The 25,361-nt window shown below is 37.1% G+C and overlaps 1 long non-coding RNA gene across 1 annotated transcript; it reads right to left on the reverse strand.

Annotated features, from left to right (window-relative positions):
• LOC110392889 lies at positions 1 to 25,067 on the reverse strand. Its single transcript, XR_002434682.1, has 3 exons — positions 24,976 to 25,067; positions 976 to 1,194; positions 1 to 176 (listed from the first exon to the last, which is right to left on the reverse strand). It is a non-coding gene; the product is annotated as an uncharacterized LOC110392889 (long non-coding RNA).

Genomic DNA, 25,361 nt, shown 5'->3' on the forward strand with positions numbered 1-25,361 from the left:
ACCCCTCTTCCCCTGCTCCGTTACATCCCAAACACCTCCATACCCTTCTTGTTACCACCTCAAGTTGCAGTCTGTCCCTTCAGTGAGGCAAAGGGTGGCTCAGAAGGGGTTGTAGTCAAGGCATGGTGGTTTCTGTTTGCTCCTCCTTCCTAATCACACTTTTCCTCTGCTTCAGCCTGGGTTCACCATAACAAGCAGAAGCCATGTGAGTAATTAAAGCATAAACAAAGTAAAAGAGATGCTGGATATTCTGCCTGGAGAACAAACTTTGATTCTATGCATCACAGTAAATTTTATTCATAATCACAAATAAAACATTTTGGATTATATATTTTACATCTGTGTTAAAGAATAAAGTAATATGCTCTAATTAAGAGAATTAGGAGGTGGTGTTTTTTCTTTTTTTTTCACATGCAGGGAATTCTTAAATGCAAAAGTAATCAGTAGAAAGGTGATCAACTCATTAAGTCACAATCAGAATCACTTGGAATAGCAAAAATTCTTCCTATTAACAGTATGTCTAATTTGGAAGGCAAAAAAATTATAGAGGCTAGTAAGTCTTGAGCACATCATGCATTCATCAAATAAGTTTAAAGTAACAGGAGATCTAGCAGCAAGCAAAACTTTACAAAGTAGTAGAGGCACAGTTAATTGTGTCAGATCCAAGAACCACTCAACAGAGCTGCATTCCCACAGATACAGAAACATCATGGAAAGAGAAACTTTGACAGAGTTTAACTACCTTAAAATGACAATCCTGAAAATCCTCACTCAATTACTACTTCCTGCAGAAGCAGCTTAACTCAGTGCACGTTAATGGTTCCCTATGGACCTGAAAGTGCAGTTTCCGTATATGTACTTATTCCCAACTGCAATCCAAAAGCCGAGCACTCCCCACCTTATGATTCCTTAAAAATTCCTCATGCACACCAACACACACAGATAGATACATTAGAAGATGCAGTTGCTACTTACCCATTTATTTTGTAATGGTAATTGTTATTCACGTGCTCGATGGTCAGAGCACTTGTGCAGCAGAACAATATTCTGTTGCTCTTTGAAGATTCCCAGCAGCCAGGAGAGCACTTTCATCAGTGGGTAACAGACTGATGTTGTACTGGGGCACATCCCACCCATCACATCCAAATCTCTGCAGAGATCTCACCAAAGTACAGCACTCTAGTTAAGTTTGCCCTAGGAGAAAGAATACTGCAAAAATTATACCTACTCTTTTCCTCTCCTTGTGGCCCAAGAAATCTTTATTTCCTGTACTGAGTCAAAACAACAATAAAAGGAATGGACAGTTATTGCTGTAACTGCATTTCTAGGGAGACATCTGAATTTTAATTCCCCCTAGGCAAGGAGAGGAACCAAACTGTATTTTCTTACGTACTGCATTTATGCTCTATTCATCAAGCAATTCTCCTGCATGAGCAGTTTGTAACAGCCTCATCAGGCATACCTTGAAGGAGAAAAAGTGAACAAAACTACTCACTGACTTGGTAGAAAGAAAAAAAGAAAAGGCCTCAGAGGTTCAAGAGAGTTTGATACAAAAGCTTCATCTTAAGACTGAAACCTTAAGGCACGTGTGGGATTTAAGAGCTATCCAATTTGTCTCTGTGTCTGGGGAAGGTGAGCTGGTAGATTTTTACTGGCCGGTTGTTTAGGGTTTTGTAGTGAAATGCTTTGCTCGTCCCCACATGATACGGAGATTGTCCAAGAAACTCACTAAATGTTTTTGTGTACTTTAAGAAATCCATCACTTAAGTGCCTAAGACACCTTTTAGTAAGGAGTGAAGTATCATGGATGATGGTTCAAGCACAAGTGCCTCTAGAAGGACACTTCAGTGTTTGAAGCACTATGATATTTATCACATTTCTTAAACCCTTGTCATGTGGGAATTAAATATTTCCAGGAAGCCAAGAAGAATTGCCTTACCCTATTTTTAAAAAATTTTTAAAGAAGCTCTATACTCATTTCTCGAGACTAAGTGGATTCCTCAGTGCTTATAAAACTTGATGAATATTGAATATACATATTCCAGGCTTGCCTTTGATATTTCAGTTTCTAAGAAGATATTACTTTCTTCATTTTAATTTCAGATAAATCATATGCTGAAATTAAAAACAACAGAAGGAAGCTTGTTTCAGAGGAAAAGCAGAACAGGTCAACAATTATTTTTGAGAGTGATTGAATGAATAAAACTGTCACATAATTGTCCAACTTGAAGCTTAGCTGATTTTGTTACATTTTCTAATATTTGCACTGCAGTCCAATAAAATGGAAGCATTAACAGTAGTGGCATAGAAATTATTCACAAATAAAAAATGATGCAAAAGAAAAAAAGGAAATTACACAGTTGGTAAAAAATTTTGCTAAGGCACTTTCCTAGCTTTTTAAAAAAACACAGAATTAACATCATTCCATAGCAAATGCCTTGAAACCAACTTCCAAGACAAATGAAAAAAAAGTGCTTTTAAGATGCTGCTATTTTGGTCCCGTCTCTCTGATTGTGCTATATATTATTGCATGGTTCAGTGGAAGGTCTTCAGAGAACATAAAACCACTGATATTCTTGTTTAAACCATCTCTGTATGTATAAAATCAATGTCTAAACCACAAAAGGTTCCAGAAATAAGCAAATAAACTAATTATAGTACTTCAGCTTTAATTAGCACTAAGTGTTCTCCAAACACTACCATTATTTATCATTGTTGACCTAAGAGTACCCCCTTTAAGTTCAGGAGTTTGCCTTGAGTAAATTATGCAGAATTAGAGCCAAGTACAAAGGCTTTCATTCATTCTGCTTGCTGTCTCCAACTATAAATACCTGGGAGTTTATGTCATGCTGACTAGTACATTTTAATGTTTAGTCTCCAGTGGGCCTTTGTCTAAAATTGCAGGGTGATACTTAAGTTAGGTGCTATATAATTGTAACTATTCTCAAGGGGAAAAGTCAGTAGGCATTTTCAGGAACCTAGGAGGACTAACATAGCAGTGCAAGGGAGAATGTTTTATAAGGAAAATAATCGGCCATGGGAAAGCTGGGAGAGATGTTTTATCTCCCATATACTGTCTTGGTATGCTATGTATATAAGAACAAATAACAGTGAGTGAAAGAGAGGCAAAGATCAATTGTACCATAGTAGGGTAGGCATCTTCTTACTAGGGTTTCCGCTTTCTTATCCTGTGATGTGTACAGATGGAGCTGTTGGGTGCACAGGCAGCGTGATTGGTTCCACAATGTCTTTAGGCCAGGGAGACAAAAGCACAAGTCTTGAAGCTGGAGGAAGATGGGAACAGGCTTTTGGGAATAGCTATATGAGGGCACTTCATTTAATTCCTCTGATCATAATAGTGTGAGAGTGATCTCTAACCAGTTACTGCCAGGCAGCTTGGATACAAAATACATCCAAAAAAGAATTCTCCACAAATATAATATTTTAGGCCCATTCTGCACTTCAGATAGAGTGTTGAACTGGAAAACAGTGGAAGTTCATATTCTGCATCTGTATTTTTTAAAAAATTGAGGAATCAGGTGGGGGTCAGGGAAAGGTTCTGCACCAGAGGTCTGTGGGCATGGAACAGGATCCCCAGGGCAGTGGGCATGGCCCTGAGCTGTGGAGTTCAAGAAACATTTGGACAACACTCTAAGACATAGAGTTTGATTTCGGGTGGTTCTGTGTAGAGCCTGGAGTTGGACTCAGTGACCATTGTGGGTTTTTTACAACTCAGAGTATTCTATGATTCTGTGAATCCAAACTTTTTAGATAACAGTTAACTATCTCAGATCCTAAGAATCTGAAGACAGGATTTTTCAGTATTTATAGCTCTGCTCTAATTAAAGCTAAAATTCTAGTGATACCAGTAAATCCAATGTGAGCCAAGGTCTCAGATCTTCCTAGATCCTTCCCCTACAGCTAGAAGCAAGGCAATTTTTAGAGCCGTAGGCACATTTCCTACTTCTGCACAGAAAGCTTCCAGAAATCAGAAACCTAACCTTTCATTCTAGAAAAATCCAAAGATGGAGCTTTTCAGAATCAGACCTTTTATTCAGGTCTTTCCTTGCAGAGCAAATTACAAATGCTATGGTGTTGTGAAGCACAACACAAGCATTTTCAGCATATCCTAATTTTTCCAGCACAAAAATACTGAATTATTACTTGCATTCCTGGAGACTCGCTTGTAGATCAGATTCATTTTTCAGTTGAAATTAGCACATCTTTTTATAAATATACAGTTTTCTTATCCAATTGTGGCCAGTAGGACACTAGTTATGGGTGGATATTCTGTGTCAAAAATAACAACACAACTTTTTGGAATACATTTCTTTTTTAAGTAATCCAGAGCTTTTCTGTTAACATTAACAAACACTATCCACTTAAATACCCTCTGAAGAGAAGAGGGAATGGACACTACCAGCGTATGAATAGTCAGCAAGTCTTACTAACTGCAGAAGCCTTGAGGGAAATTTGTGTTCTAAATGAGCCACTGTGCGATTGAAAGTGACACATCAGGGAAGCATATTCCATTCCATTTAAATTATTGCCTTTCTTTAGGCTCTTGTGTTGTTTATGATGGATTGTATTTTGTTTGCCAGAGATTCTGTGTTTTCATTGTTAGCAAGTGTACATCTGCTGCTTCAGCACCTCAAGGTACTAGCTTCAATTAGCGTAATATTCTCATTAAATTAAGATGTTTATAATGTCTACTATGCAAATACAGCAGCAGAAGAGCATAACATAGGTCAGTTTAAGTATCTCAGTTAAATCAAAGGTATGGCTTTTTAAAATGCAAACAGTGCTTTTATTAATAATATTACACATGCCAAAGTCCCATGTGTCTTTGATTACAGCAGAGCTTGGATACCAGGGGTACAGTAGAGTGTATCTAATCTGCCAAATGTGATACCAATCTGCCATTAAAGAAGTGCTAATATCTTGAAACAAATGCAGACCCTGTCTTCCCAGTTTGGAAGATACTAGCATTTCTTGCAAAATTAGTCTTGAACAGCACTTATGGGAAATTAAGCATAGTCATGCCTTGCACATGTTTGGACTTGTGTTTATGGAAGGTCTTTCTCCTCTGTTTTATTCCAGGTCTTTGCTAGATTTCATTAGTTGTTGAAATAATCAGTCCTCAAATTTCACACTAAAATCTCCCAGTTGGGCTTCAAATCTTCCATTCCCATTTTCTCCCTCTTTCCACCGCTCTTTTATTTCTCCTTCCCACCACTCACACAGCCTCAGACCCAAAGGACACCATCCCTAAACAAGCAGGAAAATGAGGAGCAACCACCTACATGTAGACCTTCCCTCCAGATTCACTGACTGTGAATCTCCACATCCTGATTTAGCAAATAACAAAAATTCCTTACAAAAGAGCTATAAGTAAGCTCACTTCATATAAATTGTTCTTTGAAGTCAGCACGTTGAAACCTCAAACACTAAATGGCTGCATTACAGAGGCACCAAACCTGTTTGTCCAATTTAGTTATCTCACCTCCCAGAAAAGGCGTTGAATATACACACAGGCACACATTTCACAGTAAAATCTCAAGCTTGAGTGTAATCACTTATAACAATCTTTCCTTGTGGAAAACTTTCTGCAATCTTTGGTGGAAAAAATCCTGAACTAATAAATGCACTAGTATCGATATCATTAATAGTACTGATACAGCCACCACAGTTGCCAGTAGACAGGTTGCATGTACATTTGCAGTTTGCTGAGCTGTATTAGCAAAGGAAACATGCAGAGAAACTGCAAGCAAAACTACACTTAGGATGACAGCATTGCCTGAAGTTTACATTATATGCATTTTAAGCTTACAGGGGTAAGCTTGGAAAAGAGATAACCATATCTAGTTTTCTGTTTGACCAGACAATGATAAGAGGTCATATGCTTACTTCCCTAGTTATGTTTTTTTTATATCTTTTTAAGGTAAAAGCATAAATAAATACATTTATTAATCATATTATATAACAGCATTACGTCATATCACCATCCCACATTCAGCTAAGAAATATCTGACTGCAAGGCTGTTGTTGTAAGAGCTCAAGTATTCATGAATGTGTCATCAGTATGGGATTTTGCTACTGTTTTCGTTTTTGGACACTCAATATTATAACCTGAAAGAGCAAAATTAATCTCCAGCATAATGTTACTGAACTCATTGAGTCACAGTAGGAAATAATTTTGCCCCTAATAATTCCTGAAGGCCATTAATTATCTGATCTAATTTGCTAAACATCACTTAAAGTGGTTCAAAAGGAGAATGACTTTAAGTAGGGAGTAACAATCATTTTAATTTACTGCCATATTCAAGCTGCATGACAATTTCAAATGTTTATTAAATGAAAACTTAACAAATCAGTTCAGTTAAAATAAAGATGAAGATAAACTTCTATTCACAGATTGTAAGCAACTCAGTGATTTCTATTCACAGAATGGAAAAGGAATTAATATTGCTGGAGCTCAGCTTGGAGGCGGCTCATAGAAAAAAATTTGATGAGGACTCTAAACACTCATTAAAATCATGGGAATTACCATTTTCTGCATGAAACCATCAGTCTTTTCCTAGTCTTCAAAGAACATAGTGGGTTACTCCAAGATCAGATACTGTAAAGGTATCAGAAATCTTAATGTCCCTTTAAAACCATAGACTGAAAAAAGAGAAATATCGCATCAGAATTCAATCTAAGCAACTAGCACTGCACGGCCAAGTGTCTAAATAAATGCTTTCAAATTTATTTGGATTTTGTTAGAAAGAATTTGACTTCCTTGCAGTCAGCACCACGATGCTGGTTGTATTCTCTCTCCTCATCTCTAAATAATACTAACTACTAATTACGCTATTTGGAAGAAATAGTAACTGTCACATAATGATTCTGTGATCTAGGATCTCTAAAAATCAGGGATCTAATCAAGAAGGAGGAACCTCTATAAATTTCTCTCTTGATATTTAACCATTCATGATGAGTATTAAGCATCTTACACACCAGTCGGTGCCTGATGTACTCAAGAGCATCTCTAGCATGAACATATCGCAGAAATCTTTTTTTACAGAAAAACAAAGGAACACTGCTGTGAATATGTTGATTTTCTCTTCATCTCCACCACTACTCCAGAAAAATAGCGAAGACGTTGCTGATCTGTTTTCCTAAGGCTGATAAGGGCAGGAAGAATGAAGAATGCCAGCATTGCTACCGAGGAGCTGGGAGGAGATATCTTCATCCAAGAGTCACCAAAATTAAATGTTACAAGTTAAACCTTCTTCCAAAAGCCAGTATCAGCAGAATTACAGAGAAGCAGCCTACTCACTCAGGAGCTCCAGAGTTAAAATGATAGAAGCTCATAATCTAGGTCTGTAACACACATGAGAAGATATGTGTCTTCTGTGGAACACGCACAATAGCAGGCACTTATCAATGGGTTATGTGAAGCTCATTAAGGACTGTGCAAGTCCTGCAAGTTTTCCACAATATGGTTTCCTAGCTAAGCCAGCTGCTCTGACCTGTCTCACCTTGACTGAGCTGGCAAAGATTTCTACAAGAATAAGGGAAAGGAAAACAGTACAAAAGCTTCAGAGTACTTACTAGATGAAAGTAAATTATGTTCAGACTGTTGCAATCAGCAATCAGACTCCCAGACCTTCAGCTTTGGTGAAACATGTCTAAAAGATGATGTACTTATTTCAGTAATGGTGTAATGGTAGCCAGACAATGGCAAAAGAAGTACTTTTCAGACAAGGTGCTAAATTTTCTCCAAGGACTGGAAAATTTACAGGGAGATGCCACAGTTGCTTGAATTCCTTGTCTGTATAGCTTAATTCCTTATAAATTTCTTCAGAATTTAAGTTTTGTGCTTTAAACAGACTTAAAAATATTTGATATTAATGTGTTTGATAGTTTTTACCGTAAATTAGTTATACATACTCTTGAGCCCTACTCTGCTGCTGTATAAGGGGAAAGTGGGTTGTTTGGTTTGTGGGTTTTTTTTCACACTCCTTGGTCATGAATTCTTATTTTAGACACTTTCTTCAGAGGTTATCATAACAAAACGTTTTGTTTAAGGGACAGAAAATTGATAAGTGATATGTTTCTGCTCTTTGGAAATGCACAAATAACACAGATTCACACTGCATACACATTTTGGAGGAATGTGTATCACCATAAGAAAATGGTTCATTTTCTTCTGTGCCTTCTACAGTCTTTGATATCACTAAACTATGTCATATATTATATCTAAATAATGGAAATATTTCTGCCTAAGACTAGATAAAATCCATTGGACAACAGCTATTTACAAACACACACAACACCAAGCATGCACACCATGTGATCCACAGATGAGATCACGTTGTGTGCAAGGTGTGTGTTACTTACTTTGAAGATTAATATCTCTGTGGTCTCTCTATCCTGAAAATTCTTTTACCATTAACCGAATCAAAGCAGCTTGGAAATTTCCATTGCTTTTTCAGAACTGTCAGCCAGAATCTCTTGTTCTTAAAGGCCATTAGATGAGAATAAATTACTGGGCAAGAGATAGTCAGGATAATGTACCCTGGCCTTTTAAGAGTCCAGCATAAAAATCAGTGACGGATGCATTTTACAACTTTTCAGAGAATGAATCAGCCTACCTTTTGCCTCGAGTCTATAGAGTAACAACGACTTACTGGTTTTCCTCATCACTCTTATGCCTTGTTATAGAGTCATGTAATTTACCACAACTATTCCTCTGTCTTGTTTTAGAGCTCACATAAACTCATTCAAAATAGTCAGTCCAAGGCACCAGTAAAATTTCTAGGTTTGTCTGTGACCTTGGAAGACCTAGACAGATTTTGGTGTTCATTCTTTCCTTCTTGCAGTGCTGACTACAATTAATTGTGATAATGAATACCATTAACATTACTCATCTTCATTTTTTTACATATTTCTCATTATTTGAGCCTAGATTCTTTCAAGGTGCTGTAAACAGTACTCATGTAAAAAAAGTTTCTTCATGAAGAATAACCAAGTTTGAAGCAAGAAGCAGATAACTGATATTTCTAAGCAACTAATTCAGTCAAACTCCACAGGGGTCTGAAAATGAGCATCTGAAATAACAGTGGCATATGAGGCTCTTGAAGTAACATTTTCTTTATAATGCCATTGCCTTATTCCTCTGTGAGCAGAAATAAAAAGAAAGGAATGTCACATTTTGAAAGATTTTATTATATTGCATTAACAACAACCCCTTTAATTTAGCATTTTTCATTTAAATTGTTAATATTGATTTTTTAAATGTACAATCCAGTACAAAAGTCACTTGCGGAAGGTTTTGTTCATAATTGCAATGACTTCTATACTGTACTAGAGAAGATGAATATTGATGTCACTACATCAAGAATTTATAATGTAATAAAACACTGTGCAGTACAGCTCAGAACTGTCATTGTTCACCAGTCTCACTCAGTTTGAATAATGCCTCTTAGAACAGTTAGGTGATTTTCTTACTAAGAAATGGTATTTTTGCTGGAGCACCATCAGTCTACAAGCTCATGTATTTTTTCTTACGTCACATCAGAACAGGGACATGAACAATTTTCTGCATAATTAATTTTAGCTCTGCAGCATATTATAGACTGGTACAAAGCAAAGTACACAGGGAGCCATGTGGAAACAGCTATTAAGCAAGATGACTTGGGGATGCTCTTCACTCTTTCTGAGGGACACAATGGATAATTGTTATTTAATTATAATATTTAATTTTGATAGAGACAAATATCTGTAGAGGAGTAAATGTTAAGAACATTGCTGTCTTTATATAGCAGTAAATTAATAAAATTTAAATGGAATGTCCCAAATTATGTACATTATGTACAACAGTAGCAAATTAGGTCATTATTAGCAATCTCTACTGTACTTCAGGTGTATTGCCACCACTTCTTAATTTATTACTGCTGAATTCAAGGGCTGCATCAGCTCTACTGTGCAACAGTCACACTGAGAGCACTCTCAGAGTTGCACATCTGACTGCCCACACCATCTGCTTTCTGACGTACTGTGTGAATTTCCATGGGACACTCCAACCACAATGACAGGGATGGGGCCTTACAGCTCTCTCGAGGGTACACACAACTACACTGTCAGAATGACTACCCTGAACTAATGCTTAAAATGTAAAAAACATTTACATCAGAACATTACATTTCAAATGAATCACAGCATCATTAATGTTACTGCCAAGGGTTTTAGGTTACTGAATCTTCCAGGACTATGAATTTTCATTGTATTTGTTGCATAGGGTTTTGTGGGACAGACGGAGGTTATGACAATATCTTTACAACTCAATAAATTCATACTTCAATCCAGCTGTACTCCGGACTAATGCAGTGATACTATTTCCCAACAAAACTGAATATTTTATTCTTTTAGATATGCTTCATGGATCTTGTACACCACACATCTTATATTTTCCTAACAAGGAAAATGCACGCTTCTTAATATTAATGGTAAGATCTTGTTTCTCTGTTACCTGCTTTACTTGAAAAAGTATGTCAATCCATGTAATGATTTATATCAACAGTACTTTTTATTACATAATTACTTTTCATCATTATCATGATTGAGTTCAGCTAATGACTGAAATGTATTTTCTACTTTTTCAATGAAAGTTAAAGGGTAAGCTGGTTTGTTATCAGTCACCCTGATATTTATTGCTGACAATACAGATTGGAAGATTATGCAGATAATGAAAGAAGTGTTCTGATGAATATGTAGCAAAAGCAGTTTTTGCATTTGTTTTGCAAGTTAGGCAGCAAAGGTAAAATAAATGAGTTGGTGTCTAATATTTAGTTGTAACTGCAAAGATCATTCATATAGATTTCATTTAGTTTACTTAGCAAACAGGCTAATTTTCTTAATAGCGTGTCATGAAATCTTTAATCTTTTTTTTTAAAAGATCAAGCATAAATAAAACTGTAGCTTCTATTACCCATCAGTACATTTTAATAATGTGAACAGATTCTTAATTGCAAATAACAAAGTATTTGTTTTCTTTGGAAAAAATAAAATGTATTTTAGAGATTATTTAAAAATTAACAATGTCACTGTTAGCTGAAACAGTTTGTCTCCTCAGCATAATCATTGCTTACTCAGTTAAGATAGTAATGGCATTTCAACTACATTACAGACTGGTTCTGCCAGACTGTTTTCCCAGGGTAATACAATGGGGATGCTGAGTGCAGAAGATGTGTGCAGGCTAGTCTTCCATTCCTCACATGGAAAAAATGTTAAGGAGAAAGTGAGTGCTGTGGGAAAGTAGTCTAGGTGTGACAGGTTACAGGTGGATCCACTTTTTCTTGAAATTTTCTCCAGTAGTAAGACACCACAGTTGTATTGCCTTCTTCAAATTCCATAAAATGATTGAATTTTGCCTCACCAACTATCCTATTATTTTCACAAATACCTTCATCTGATTTCATATGCAAAGATGATAGAAAAAAAATCTTGTCTTTGGCACAGAAGTCCAAAGAATAGAAAAATAAGAGTTGAGAATGTACAGAGAGGAGGCTTTATTTTGTAGTTCAGTATTTACTTCTCTACGTTCTGTCAAAAGTCAGGAAAAGACTGTCATCTTTCAAAAAATTAAACTCAAATAAATGATTTCAAATTCTTCATACACCAAAAAAATATATATATTGCAGTTCTGAACTCTTATCAACGCATGACATGATAAAGCATGCATAGGGGAGGACCTGAAAGAATAATGCCTGTGCATTATCCTATTTAATGATGGAAATAATTCCATTCTACAGTTAGTGGTATATAGTTTTTGTATGCATTTTGAGATTATGACTACACTGCAGGCAATAATACTATACACTATCTCTTTCTTCCTCCAAATGATTAGTAAAACAACAAATGCTCACAGATATCCTTGTTTCTAATTGGATTCTTTCTAGGCCACTTACAGAAAAAAAACACAGTTGCTGATGCCTGCAGCAACCACACTGTATAAATACCTTTGGAAGTTCAACCAAGAGCCATGTGGTACAATGGGTTTCACAAACAGGAGCCTTCATTTTATGAAGGCAAAAAAGGCCAATCCTCCAATTTCCAAATTGTTTATGCTTTTGAAACGCTTAAGAGAGGATCAGGGATTGAGAGGGGAACAGAAGGGAGGAGGGAAAATTTTGCCTTTTCTTTTGCAGTTATCTATGTATTGGCTGTAAAACATGTTAAATACATGCAACAATACAAATTATAGATGATCACATGCAATACTTACAGTAAATAATATGTAATTATAATAGTCAATGAGTATAAAATGGATTTGAATGACACACAAAATATATTGCTGAAGCAAGTCCAGTACCACACAGTGAAAAGGCTCTAAAATCATAAGTCCTTTGATAGCATGATGTTGTTTGAACAGCTAAAATGGATTATGGTTCCACTGGGTAGCTGTGTACTTTATCATCTTACATTGTATTAAAGAAAATAAAAAAAATCAGGAAGAGACTGCCATTGAGAAAAAAAAACCTTCAAATAGATTTTCTCTGCTGGTAAAATTACTACTTACATTTTCCACTTAACAAAGAAATATAAAGCTGTGGATTTGTATTAGAATAGATTTTATTCCTGCCAAGAGATAACTAGATCACTAGATAAATAGATATTAGCAGACAATGACACCAATATTTTGTACATGCAGATCTCTTGGAAGTGCAAGAAAACTGACAAAAAGTCTCAAGCATGAGGCATCCAAAAGTTTACAAATGTGAAAATTAAGATTTTCTGTTAAGCTGGTATCCTTGTGTGTTTGCCATGGCAAGTGACGCTAATTGTAGGTTTTCGGCCCCCTTCTTGATACAGCTTTCTCAGATGTTTCCAGTTAATACAATCACCTAATTTGCAAACTGTAAGGACTAATTTGAGCTAGATCGTAGGGACTCAGAAATACAAACAAACTAAATTTTGTTAAGCCTCCCAAAGAGAAATATGAAGAAGGGGGATGAAGAGATATGCAAATGGCTTGGGGAAAAGACAAGGGAGGAGATATTTTACATTCAATATTTCCAGATCCTTCAGTATCTTTCCTTGAAGGACACTTAGAGAAAGAAGCCACCTCCTTCCCAGCCAGCAGCAGAAACTATGAACCTTATGAACCTATATAGTCACTAAGTAGAAGTAGTTGTAGGTAGCCATGCTCACAAGGTCTTCCTGTACGTATTTGGACCAGCACATGCGTTTTGAGATTTTCTCAGTTAAAATTTCATCAATCATGGGCTTATTAAAGAATAAATAAATAAATAAAAAGAAGTTAATGTCCTGATTTAAAAACAGGTCTCACAAGAGTTTTTTCTTCCAAACATGGAAGCACTAGTTCTTTTCAGTGAAACATTTAGGACTCTTTTGTAAGGGCAAATGTACTTTCCCCCCTATTTACATTCTGGGAAATGATCTAACCGTGTAGCTATATCTGTTTCAGAAATAAAAATTGACACCCAGCATGGGCATTTTCACCCTCAACATTTTAAGCCATAAAATCTTCTAAGAAACTGAAAACAGGATTTTAAGAGAGTCAGACCTTAAATGCAGACCCTGCCTACACACACCATTTGCTAAAAGGAAAAAAATTACTCTTCCTCTCACATTCATAGCCTGCACTAAGGTACTCTGCTTGTGCATATAAAATGAGTTTCACCCACTGAGAATAAAAACCTCCTGTGAAGTCTGTTCTGGCCACTGCAATTGAGACTAATGTCCTTAGCATCCAAGGCAGATAAGCTTCTTTAGGCTGCTACTTGCAATGACACTTCCTACCTTGACTTATCATTGTCATTCCACCCTTGCAAATGTCTCATGCCTTTTTTCCCCTGCTTTTTTTTAAGCACTATAATATATTTTCTTCTGCATGCCCCTCTAAAATTTATCTGCTTTCTCATCCTAACACAAAAAAACAGTCATATTTCCTCCTCTTCCACACGAGCACGTTTTCCCTCCACTTCAGTTTTTGCTCTTCTCTTCACCCTCTGAGTAATCTTTTTGCACAGACTGTGGTAACATGATGGACACATGCTGTCCCTTCCGAAGGACCTCATTCTCACACAGTGAACAGAGCAGAAAAAAAGGGATCATCCAAAACTGCAGAAAAAAATTCATCTCAACCTACGGAGCCTTGGAGGCCCTCTGCTCAATTTACCCTATGGGATGTTGTTGGATGTATCCACCTATGTAAAACACTACTTAACCCTGTGAAGCAATTAGAGCAGGTTCAGGCAAGACGACTCACAAAACAAACTGCCAAACTCTTAACAGAGTTCTGCTAAATGCTTGGAAATTAATCATCCTCTAGGCTTATCATATGGTCAAATTTGAGCCCATTTCCTAATGGCAGTAAAAACTGCTGGCCCCAGCAGGTCCTCTTCCAAATTTCAACCCTTCTTCAAAGCACAAATACACTGTCTCTGCTCTATATCTATGTAATAATCTGATAGCATTGTATCTGGTATACATTCCTTAAGTAGCGCAGAAACTATAGTATTCTCTCGTTAACTTGGTTAAAGAGATTTTGCATTTTAAGATTGAGGGTTTGGGGTTTTTTTTCAGAATTCTAATGTGAAGAATAAATTGGGATAGTTTTACCAGTCCATTATTACTTTTTAACATTATGAACTTGATCAAAGAAGAAAAAATCATTTCCTAAACAGCAGAAAATATGATGGAGATACATTTATTTTCTAAATAAGGAAACGATTATGGAGTTGGATGTTAAAAGTGGTTCATTCTTCCACTAGCACAACACTTTAAATTTAATGTTGCTACTGCATTTACTCTGGATTCTGGCATACATAATAAGAGACCTAAAACCTTTAAAGTGACTTGCTGTTGAACTGAATTGGCTTTTAAAACCATCAAAACTATGTAAATTGCAATGCAGTACAAGAAAAGTAGAAAAAATAGAATCAAAACGCTATGAAAATAAACTGGTGTGTGGTGCTCCTGCCATCTTGTGGCTCTTCTGCACACAAGCTTATGATCATTAAATGATTCCTCTATATATTTGAACTGTTTCACCATCAATTCTCCTTGTGCCTACCTGTGGCACAGTGCTTTCAGTAACAGTCATACACACATTAACTGTTCAGACACAGCCTAGCCATGTGTTGAAATAAAAGCATTATGTACTACAACAAAATATGTAGAAAGACATTTTGTTTGTAGACATCTTTTACCCTCCTCTGGCTGTGCTTCCCCAGAGGAAAAAAAAAAGGCATTTTATTACCTATATAAAGATATATGTATAATAAATATATGAACATATTGATATATAAGTATATTTAATATATATTTCTCCTGGAAATGCATACACATGCATGCACACACAAAAAAAAGGCACCTTTTAAAGTGTATACATTTAAATATCCATGTTTTTAAATTGGACCGACAGTTGACAATAGACAAAGTACATGATCAACATTTCTTATTTCACTTTCACCACTTCCTAAGGTAGTCAAGGCACAATTTTTTTTCCACAGCTGCATCTTCCAGGAGTTACCACATCAATTCAATCTGATCTGAATTTAAAACGTTGACCTCAGATCAACAAACTGTCATGTTTCCGGTCAGGTAAATTCAATCTGAAATGAAATATTAAGCTCCAGTTTTCCCAATTGGAAAGCAAAATATTGCAGCAGAATTTAAACTTAAGCACTGAAGGAACTTAAGATTTCAATTTTGCAGGCTCTCTTTTGTTCTGTACATTGTGGCTAAATATGGTTTGCCGTAGAATTAGCCACAGAAAGACTTAATCAGATCCAGTAAAAAGCCACTAGCCGACCAGTATGAACAGAAACCCCTGACTTTCTTAGTATCACCTGTGGATCCCAACCACAGGAACTGGCAGTGCTTCTTTATCTTAAGAACTTCAAGACTGGCCATACAAGAACAAGGCTTACAGACTTCATCTAACACCACTACCATAGTACTAACATCTCCTGCCCATAAACAGAAAGAAATTAGGAAAAGAGCAATGGGCAGTCAGGTTCTTGGGGCCCCAAGATGCCTTCTTCAGCAGATGCTCTGAAATGGGATTTTAACACATTGTACTGTGCAAGAAGTATATGGCATTTCTACTGGAGAGAAGTAAAGGATTTGCCCTTATATCCTGGACATATTCTATGACAACTATTACTATGCAATATTAAATATGCTTATTTTTTATGGGAGGGACTGTGATATTAGAGCACAGTCTACATTGTATATCTGTGCTGTCCTCTTTTTCCAGCGTGTTTGGAAAGCTAATGGTCATATACATTATTTGGAGAGAAAAGACTGAATCAGTATTTAGGGCAGTAAAATAGTTAATACCATCCAAGAAATTATACAATAGCAAAGAAATTTCAGCTGTTTACTGAGATAAAGTTGCAGATTCACTGACAATGGTTGGGTGCCAACTGGCACAAGTAGTCAACAGCTGTGGTAAGTTCTCACAGGTCTCTGGGATAAAAGGTTACAACGGAAATTGAGGAATCTCATTTACAAGAAAGGGAGAAAGGAGGATCCAGGGAACAATAGGACAGTGAGCCACACCTCTGTGCCTGGGAAGATCATAGAACAGATCCTCCTGGGAGATATTTAAAGGCACATGAGGGATTAGTGAGTGATCCGAGACAGCCAGCACGGCTTCAACAAGGGAAGATCGTGCCTGACCAATCTAGTGGCCTTCTATGATGGAGTGACGGCATCAATGGACAGAGGAAAAGCCACTGATGTAATATACCTGGACTTCTGCAAGGCCTTTGACATGGTCCCATACCACATCCTCATCTCTGAATTGGAGAAACATGGATCTGAAGGGTGGACTGCTCAGCAGATAAAGAATTGGTTGGAAGGTCGCAGCCAGAGGGCTGGTCAATGGCTCTATGTCCAGGTGAAGGCCAGTAATGAGCAGTGTTCCCCAGGGGTCTGTCTTGGGACTGGTACTCTTTAACATCTTTATCAGTGACATAGATGATGAGACTGAGTGGTCCCTCAGCAACTTTGCTGATGACCCTAAGCTGAGCAGTGCAGTTGATACAGGAGAAGGAAGGGATGCCATCCAGAAGGATCTTGATAAACTTGAAAGTTGGGCCCTTGTGAACCTAATGAGGTACAACAAAGCAAAGTGCAAGGTTTTGCCCTTGGGTTGAGTTAATCCTAGATATGCATACAAACTGGGAGAAGAACTCCTTGAGGGCAGCCCCGCCCAGAAGGAGTTGGGGGTTCTGGTTGATGAAAAACTTATCATGAACCAGAAGTGTGTGTTCAGAGCCCAGAAGGCCAATGGGTTCCATCAGAAGTGGGGTGGCCAGCAGAACGAGGGAGGTGATTGTCCCTCTCTACTCTGCCATCGTGATACCACAGCCAGAGTACTGCGTCCTAGTCTGGGACCCCCCACACAGGAAAAATCTTTTGGAGAGGGTCCAGAGGAGGGCCACAAAGATTATAAAAGGGCTGGAGAACCCCTCCTATTAAGACAGGCTGAAGAAGCTGGACTTGTTCAGCCTGGAAAAGAGAAGGCTGTGTAGAGACCTCATTGCAGCCTTCCAGTATTTAAAGAGAATTTATAAACATGAGGAAAATCAACTTTTTACATGGGTAGATAGTGATAGGGCAAGGGAGAATGGTTTTAAACTAAAGGAAGGGAGATTTAGATTAGACTTCAGGAGAGACTTTTTTACTGAGAGAGTGGTGAGGTGCTGGAACAGGTTGCCCAGAGAGATTGCAGATGCCCATCCCTGTTTAAGGCCAGGTTGGATGGGGCCCTGGGCAGCTTGATCTAGTACTTGATCTAGTGGCTGGCAACCTTGCCTCTGGCAGGGGGCTTGGAACTTGATGATCCTTGATATCCCTTCCAACCCAAGCCATTCTGTGATTCTGTGATTCTATGAATCAATTTAACTCCTTGACTGTATTGGGATGCTCTACCATCAGTTAAACCAGTCCCAGCACTGGGACAGTACAGGCTTAACTGACTGGAAAATACAGATCAGAGATCACAGTCCACAGGCAGTGAAACAAAACATCTGCCTGGGACTGGAAAACTTTCCTCATACTTGAAAAGCACTGTGAAATAAATGGTGAATTGAAGGTGTACTAACCCAGAAAAAAAGCGACTGACACATGGTATAAGTAGACTGCTTTGTACAAGAAAATGTTCAGCATGAGAATGTTTCTCACTTTAATCACCTAAATCTTTGTCATGAATAAATGAGCATGTTCTGTAAATTCATAATTCTCAGTATCATCGCTGGATATAAGTAAAAAATACTGGTGAGTTTAATCTAAAGATTTTTCTTTCCCAGTTTTTAATTTCCCAATTTTTTAATTTTTTTTTCCAGAATTATAGTGTTATACAGCTTGCAAGATACCTCTGAGGATCATCTGGTCCATTCTCCTGCTCAAAGCAAGGTAAACTTAGAGCAGCTGGCTTATCTAACTTATGAACATCTCCAAGGATGAAGATTCCACAATCTCTTTTGGCCACCTTCTCTACTATATTAGCAACCTTATTATAGAAAAAAAAATCAAATATCTAATTATAATTTCCTGTGTTGCTGTTTGTGTCCTTTAGCTCTCATCCCTTCACTGTTCAACTGCAAGAAGAGTCTGGCTCCATTCTCATTACACATTCTCATTAAGAAACTGAAGGCAGCAATAAAATCCCCCATTTCCCAGTCGTCTTTTCTCAACAAAGAACAAACTCAGCTCTCAGCCTCCACTGCATGCATTCTAGCTCACTCATTATCTCAGCTGCCCTTCACTAAGCTTTCATGAGTATATCTATGTCTTTCTTGTACTGCAGAAGCCCAAGACTGGTCACAGCAGTCCAGCACAAACATTGATCAGCGGGGAATAATCACAGTTACTTGACTCAACCTGCTAATAATTTTTGCTAATACAGCCTAGGCTGCTCTTTTTCCTGCAGGTGCATGCTCCTGTTCATCTTGTCTTTTCCTGAACTCCTTTCTTACCATCAGGCCTCAGCCTGCTTGCCAGCACGGTGTAATTATGGGGCCCAGGTCTCTGCATGTGCTTTTTTTGAAATTCAGGAGGACCATCAGTCCATTTGCCCATCCTGACAAGGACCCTTCTTGACAGCAGCCAGTTTTCCACCCACCTGGTAGACTACCTATCCATTCCATACTTCCCCAGTTTAGCTATAAGGATATGATAGTGTTTGGTGTATAATGACCCTGAAGTTGGGGTATCAGATTATAAACATTTGTGCAGCCTTTATATGCTTTGAATATGCTGAAGAGTTAGTCATTGCTCAAAAATATATGGTTAATATAACACATCTTTGGTATCTAAAGACTATTTTAGTCAAAATATTTGAGTCAAAATATTCAATATGTAATAACAAGTTCAACTGAAGGTGAGAGTTTTCAGGTGCCCTGGGAAAGACTGATAACAATTTTTCCATTGTAGGGTCTGTTTCCAGTCACTCATCTTTCTAAAGATATTTTTCTAACTGAAATCTGTCTCCTTTTTGCCTGTTTATAAAATTTTGCAGAAAATCTGAACAATTTCTAGTGTAAATTCAGTAAAAAACTTCTTCAGTTATAGGAAAAAAATAACTTTCTACTTTTATTTGAATGAGTTTATCACCCAAAATGCTGGAGAGAAAAAGTTAAACCCAGAGTAAACGCATCCTACAGATAAGCTGGAACTTGATGAACTATGATGACTGATCACTGAATAATTGAATAATACATTGACAGGGTTACATCTTAGACTCCAATATATATTATTAGTAGAAGATCAGGCCTAATTGTCAGAATGAAGTCTGAATATATGTTTTTATCCATATTGCAATATTGAGTAAATTGAGTGCACGAGAATTATACACATACATGGAGATGTACCAACACTAGAAACTCATGGAGCTAAGTATCTCTGCCTCAGAGAAGGAGCATCAAGGAACAAGGCAAAAGACAAGCCAAAGAAATATCAAACACTTCCTAACACTGATAAATGAAAAAAAATCCAAAATGAACAGCGTATATTAAAACAGACTGGGTTCTCCATCAGAGAATCAAATTACCAATGAGATTTCTCTGATATTAGAGAATATGTGTGAAACCTTCTGTCCAAATAAAAGTTTTAATTTCACTTCGCTGCCAGTCCACACAGAGAATGAGTGCCATTATCTGTTCCTTTATCTCAAATGCCAGAAGTATGAGCTATTGATTTAAAGATAGCAACCCTGCTGATAATTGTGTTGCTGTAGAGCCTAATTTCCCTTTTTTTCCCCTCTTTGTCTTTTGTTTTAAGACCTTGAAGCTTATGCATAATTGCATATTTTTAATGTGACTACTGTAAAATTAATCACACTAAAATTAAGTAATGTGAAGAGTAAAGTGTTATTGTTGACCTTAATTCCACACCTCTGCTTGAGTGCATTGTAACAGTCTTAATTATATCACCACATGCTATAAGGATTTCTACCTCTCTCAGTACACAGCATGAATTATCCCTGGGAACAAGCCAGTGATTTGAGACGAAAGAACTTGTAATACCTTTATTTCATTTGTCACTGATGCTGGAAGGTGTAACTGAAATTGGAGCCAAGATGGTCTTCCGAACAAAACAGGTGAAATCCACCCCCACCACATTACATTTTATCGTTGTCTGTGTCACACAGACTCTCATCAGCTAAGTAGAAAAGCTTTTAAAATATTTTCTAGGGTGACTACTGATTATGAGTTTCTCATTAAATGCTTGGCTTAACATTCTGCTCTGGGGTCAAAGCTAAAAGCTCATAGGGGAAACTGAAGTCAGTAAAAGCTATATCTTCAGCCCAAAAATTGCTAATAGCAAGTGTCTGATAAAAATTAAGCTACAGGCATCTAGAAGTAGACACGTAAGACTCATCGATATCATATACCTACATCCTTCTGTGCTTTAGTCTCCTCTTTGTACAAAGAAACCAACATGTCTTACACCTGTAAAGTTGCAGTATGAAGTAAATAAATTTATTATTGTGGAATAATCAATGTCATATGAGTTAGCATTCAACATTCGAGGAAGGACAATTAAAGTAAACATTGTATTGAACCACACAATTATATTAACAGAATACCATAAATAGCTTCTCATTTTGTAAGGATCAATTTGGAACAACTAAGAATAAACCAAATACCTCAAAGAAAATGTGCACAAGGGGCTTGTTCAGTGATAAGTTTGCACATCACAGAAAACCTTAGTTTTGGCATTTCTTAAGCTTGAAGGGCTTGATTTTGCATCTGAATTGTTTTTTCTAAATTTTTATTGTTTAAATTGTAGGTGTTCCTGTCCAATCTAGTCATGGAGTTAATCAAGAATAAAGAAAAAATTCTACAGTTTTTCAGTAGTCAAAGTATTTATACTGCTATGTTGAAATCAAGCTGGAATTTTTTAGTTCAGCTCTCAAATGGGGGAAACTGACAACTGCAGCTTATCAGTAAAACTTGCTAACCATAAGAGTTCCAAACAAATCATTTCATTTGATTTTGTATTTCTTGTCACACAAAGCTGCTACCTTTCATAGCTTTATCAGTGGATTAGACTACAGACATTAACCAGCCATTAAAGCAAGCGTATGGTTTCATTTTCACATTGCTAATGTGCATATGAACAGACAAAAATAATCACTATGAGATCCAAAGGTAATTGAGCTAAATAAGCCAGAAGTACAAATTTGTTCTTACATGTCTCTGGCTACGTTGTGTAACAAGAAAACCTATATCTTTGTAGTGAAGGGAACTTCTGTGCATTAATAACAGGATAAGTTGATTTTTTAGAAACTGAACTTCCATCAGCTTATTAAAAACGCAAAAGACCATCAAGTTTAAAAATAGACTTTCATATACCAGAAGTATTTGTGGTATGCTTGTCTATGGCAGACTGAATTCAATCCAACTAACTAAGCTGCCTTTCAGTGATACTTTACTTATGATTAAGCCCTTTCTTATTGTACAGACTGGTTAACATTTAAAGTGAAATTTTATTAAAAAGTTGCTTTTGTGGTTCAGCCACTTTTCTCTTTTTTCAAATTACTAATTACTATAGGGGAAATCCTTCCTACACTGGTAACTGAACGTTAAAAAGAACAGTTGCAGACTATTCATCTCACTCCCAAATTAATCTAGCCCCGCAATCCAAATGAAAACTTTCAGACCTAAGTATCAGAGGCTAATCTGCTAAACCTTGTGCTTGAATATAAATGGGGCATCTTCATGGCCATGTACTAGAAAAAAATGATTTCTAAAAGACTTTTTGGGGGGAACATGCCTGACTTGCAAAATTTTTGGTTATACTGACTGGCAAAATTACAAGAAACTAGAAGTTTTTCAATTCAAATGTGGGGCTTTTTTAATAATAAGTGATGATTTATACTGAAAAAACTATCAGCTGGAAAGGTACTTTTGCTAAGAGGGAGGTCCATTTTTAAATTGTGAAAAAGCAGTATTTTTCAACTTGAGGGATTGCTTAGTGAGAAAATTCATCAAAACTGAATCCATTAAAAATTTGTGAGGAAAAGACATACTGGTAACTTTCAAGGCAGAATTGCCTAAGCGAGGGAATTCTATTTTCATAGCCAGATGGAAAAGAGGAAGGCTGGGCCTGGAAAGAGAAGGTACTGTGGAAATCCCAGATGTGAGAAAGAAGATAAATCACAACATATGGAAAGGAGCATCTGAAGAAGGATTGCAAAGTGATCCTTCACAGGCAAGGAAGAAGATTCTGGTTTTGAAAAAATTGTAATATGTGGGCAATCCTTTCACCAAGCCAGCTTCAGCACAGAACTTTCTTCTCTCTCAAATACTTTAGCAGTATTTGAGAGGCTTTTACATAAGTGCCAGTAAAGTATGTAGATGGAAAGAACAGGGACAAACACAGATCAAAGGAAATCAGCAAAGGCTGCTTAGCTTTCTAGAAAACCAAGGAAGGAAGACACTGAAGATGGACTACACTGAGTGAAAAGGAAATCACTTAAGATGGACTTTCCAGAGCTGACTAGAAGAGCTTTGATCTCAGTAAGACAGACATAAAAAGGGTTGGTAGAATCCAGAATCTTTCACTGTCAATTGTGGACTTTTCTGACATTCAGTAGTGACAACCTTCTACTTTAGTCCAAAGGTAACATCTAGTAAAACCTATGAGTGTACCTATGAGATCTGGATGCTATTGCTCACACCATTATGAGATGCATGTTACTTGGAAACCCCCACTGGAAGCATTGAGAGTTCATTTTGCAGATGCAACAGACTTTATTGTACCTCCTTCAACAAACTACACTGAAGAAGCATGGCTATAATTCATGTATTATCCCTGTCTGCTGTCACAAGACAGTGTATTCCAGCATGGCCTGACGTCTTTTTTAAGCTGCCAAATGGAAATCACCAATAAGACCAAATTTGTCTTTTATTCTCTTAGAAAAAGAGGGAAGCAATGCAAATGAAAATGAAAAATTGTTCAGTGATAGCTGCCTCAAATCCCACTGAGCATTTGTAGACAGAAAATCTGTGGTAGTTGTGGAACAACTTGGACCACAAACAACTTTACCCCCCGCAGAAAGGAATTGAGAATGCTTGTCCATTATCCCTACCAAGAAAGTCTAGAGCCAAGAAAACATATATGCCTATGCTAAACTCAGTCATCTAGACTTCTACATTCACTGGAGACAGGGACACCCATAGACTAATTAATTATGTCTTAAAATAGGCCAGTAAGAAAGTAAGATTGAATCAATAGCTAACAGGAACTGTATTTCTCTACTATTTATAGAAAAAAGTCCATGTTAAAAACTTATGTAAAATAATTCTTATTATTGCAGAGCAACCAGCCATCTCTTGCTTAGGCAACCACACTTGGTAAAAACTTACATGTTTCCTTACAGACCAGCACTTTTCCATTTATCTCTTGCTGTTCCTCAGTGATAGAGTTTGAGACTGTCTAAGGAACCTGAAGGTGCACACGTCAGATACAGCCAACTGTATCCTGAGTTGCATCAAAAGAAGAGTGACCAGTAGGGCAATTGAGTTGATTCCGCCTCTCTATTCCTCTCTCACAAGACCCCATCTGGGGTACTACATCCAGATTGGTGGCCCCCAGCATAAAAAGGACATGGACCTCTTGGAATAAGTCCAAAGGAGGAGGCAAAGAAGGAGTCCACTATGAGGATGATCAGAGACCTCCTCTTTGAAGACAGACTGAGAGAGTTGAGGTTCAACCTAGAAAAGAGAAGACTTCAGGGAAACCTTACAGTGGCCTTCCAATACTTAAAATAAGCCCATAAGAAAGCTGGAGAGGAACGCTTTATCAAGGAGTGTAGTGCTAAGACTAGGGGAAATTGCTTTAAACTGAAAGAGAGTGGATTTAGATTAAATATAAGGAAGAAATTATTCACTATGAAGGTGATGAGGCACTGTAACAGTGTGCACAGAGAAGCTATGGATTCCTCATCCCTGGAAGTGTTAAAGGCCAGGCTGGATGGGGCTCTGGGCAATCTGGTCTAGTGGAACGTGTCCCTGCCAAAAGCAAGAGGGGAACTGGGTGGTCTTCAAGATCTCTTCCAACCCAGACCATTCTATGAGTCTATGAATATCATCTCCCTGAAAATCATTTCTACTGGCTGTATTCCATGGTTATATGGAATACATTGTTCTTTCTCCAACATCAAAAAATCTCTACAACCTATTATTATAAGTGGATAAGTGTAACTTAACACTTTGATACCAGATGTCAGATTTCTCTGGAGGCAAGGTTCTGGCAAGTGGCAGATGTTTTTTAATTCTGCACTTTTAGGCATTCCTAGTTGACCATAAACTCAATATATAAACACTAATAAGCATGTTGGCACTGAAATGTACCTAAAACTCCAAATGCTCCCTGTTTCTCTCTTGATCAAGATTGATATAGCGTTTTTTTTGGAAATCCCTTGAAGATAAGATTTTTCCCTACCTTTTCCATTGTTTCCTCATTCTTTGAAGTTGAAACATTAAAGCTCCATTTTTTTTCATCATTTCATGAGAGTATTCAGTTTCTTTTCCAATCAGGAGGCTGAAAATGCATACAAAAATTATAAAAAAGAGGAAAACAACTTGAGTAATATGTTCCAAGACTGGAGGGGGAAGGGAACATTTGGGTATAACCAGGGGTTTTCTTTAGAATTTCTGTTATCGCTTTCTACAGTACTTTTTCAAAAAAAGTAAACATTACATTTTTTAATAGATGCCAGTGTTCATTATTTTACTTTCAGCACAAACAAGATTTAAAGAGCAAAAAATGCTATGCATATCCTTCCAAGTTAAAGAAGGGCTTTGGAAATGACTATACTAAAATTAAAA

The sequence above is a fragment of the Numida meleagris genome, chromosome 1, assembly GCF_002078875.1.
Source record: "Numida meleagris isolate 19003 breed g44 Domestic line chromosome 1, NumMel1.0, whole genome shotgun sequence".
NCBI classification, from domain to species: domain Eukaryota; kingdom Metazoa; phylum Chordata; class Aves; order Galliformes; family Numididae; genus Numida; species Numida meleagris.